Genomic DNA, 2,187 nt, shown 5'->3' with positions numbered 1-2,187 from the left:
CAGCTTATCGTAGCCAGAGGGTGGTGGGCCACAGCCACACTGAAAGTTTCACTGAACAAAGCTTATTATTTCTCACTTACAGCTACTAAGCCTCCCAAAAACAACACATGGTATTCTGAGCGACGTATGTGGCAATGGACTGCATGGGGACTGAACACTGAGCAGCAGATGCAAGGAAGCGGGCCTCCTTGGCAGCTGCATCAGCAAGTTCATTTCCCCAGAGCCCTATGTTCCCTGGAACCCAGCAAGAAATTATTTCAGTCCATATGTGGCATACAGAAAACCAGTGCCTAACAGTATTGGTTAAAAACAGTCTTTGTTGCAATTTTAGTTTTTTATTTTTCAACGATGTGTTTTGCCTTATTTAGGCATCTTCAGGTTCTCGCTCCTGTGAACAGGAATGTATTATGCAGATCTTGGTGTCACTCGTGTCCATATAGAAAAGATAACCTGAAGATGCCTAAATAAGGCAAAACGCGTTGTTGAAAAATAAAAATAATAAAATTGCAACCAAGACTGTTTTTACCCAATAAGAAATTATTTCCGTTTTCTACCTTTGCAAGAATGGAGAATCTGGGCAGATGAGAAATTTCTTGCAAGTAGATGTCTCATCTATTCCAGTGCCCTCAGCATAGCAAAAAATTACATGTAATAAACTGAAAACTGCTCTGGGAGACCTATCCTATGGAAAATGTTGTGGAACATGATGTAGCAGCCAATAAAACCCCCATCCTTACACTCATCTGTGTAAAGATTAATAAAATCCAAATGGCAGTTTAAAATCGCATTAAATTTAAGTCTAAAAATATAATCCGGGGAACAATTCTTCCAGCATACACTCAGTTCAAAAACTAACCTGGGCCTCTTTATTAGCCACGGGAATCCTCTACACTACCTGTGGCTTTCAACCTTAATGGTCTTAATGCAGGAACTCAAAGCCCTCCCTCACATGGATCCTAAATGACCTCATTTCCCACAGACAGCGGTGGATGGGCAGTGGAGACGAATGTTGGTGATTTTTGAACAGAGCCCAGTATGCTTGGTGTAGCATGAGGAGAAGATGGTAAATAGACAGTGGAGGCTCACCAGCCTCTGCATTCAGGCTAGCAACTGGACTCATGTGATAAGCCCTTATTGACAGCCTGACACCTTTGTGGTGATCTGTGTACAGTATTTCGAGGCATGAAGGCGTTGTAGATGCATAAATCTGGCATCCATATTCAAGCTGGATCACATAAATGCATTATAGAGTTTGGGCAAATGTGCCCTGCCAGCTCCCCAAAACCTGTGATAGTGCATTGAAAGATGTTCAGAGCCTTGAGGCATCTGATCCTCAGCTCTTTAAGGTGTAGCAGCCACAATAGCCTCTCATCAAAGGGCCCAGATATTTAATCATTTCCTTAAAGGTGAGATTTAAAACAGGTGAATCAGAATGAGTGTGGGAAGAATTAAAAGCAGCACAAGCAGTTTTCTCCAAAGAGAATTTAAAACATGTTCTGTTTGACCATTCATCCAACCACCTGATGGTCAAATTCAGTTACAAAATAGCACTGTCAACACAATACTTTTGATTGCAATGGCAAATGCCATGACACTTAATAACATTCTCTTGAAGGACACCACACTCCTCCTTAAAATGGTCAGACAGGACATTCTCAGCCTTGTATCTAAAATACCTGTATACCTGCCTGACAGGAAGGATTGTATGAAAATGGATGGATGTCCATGGAATGTTCACTGACAGAGCTGCAATAAAGTATTATGTCTTTGGATAGTATCGTACATCTTTCCAGAATCAAAGGCAATACTGATAATGTGCTGTTTATGGTGGAAAGCTTCTTGAGTGCAGCTTTGAGCAGGGTTAAGTTAGCAAGTGTAGACTGATACCTCCTGAACCCGCACTGGGAGTGACTTAGTAGCAACCTGGTTTCAAAAACCCCCAGTAGGCACCGTCTTACCATACACCTTGCTGTCTTTCGTGCACAACTTGTGAGATTAATGCAATGACAGCTACTCGGTGAAATGTTTCCTCTTTTGGCTTGGATCAAATACTTAAATTTATAAAGTTGATCTGTTGCTGTTGCTGTAGAAAAGAAATAAGTTGAAGTCCTAGTATAGCAAAGACAGACTAAGTGGGCAGCACCACCCACATTAATTCATGCCACACATAATTTTGAATTTCAACGT

The sequence above is a fragment of the Schistocerca americana genome, chromosome 1 (genome assembly GCF_021461395.2).
Source record: "Schistocerca americana isolate TAMUIC-IGC-003095 chromosome 1, iqSchAmer2.1, whole genome shotgun sequence".
NCBI lineage: Eukaryota > Metazoa > Arthropoda > Insecta > Orthoptera > Acrididae > Schistocerca > Schistocerca americana.
The sequence above is the reverse complement of the archived record's forward strand: the minus strand, read 5'-3'. Positions refer to the sequence as shown.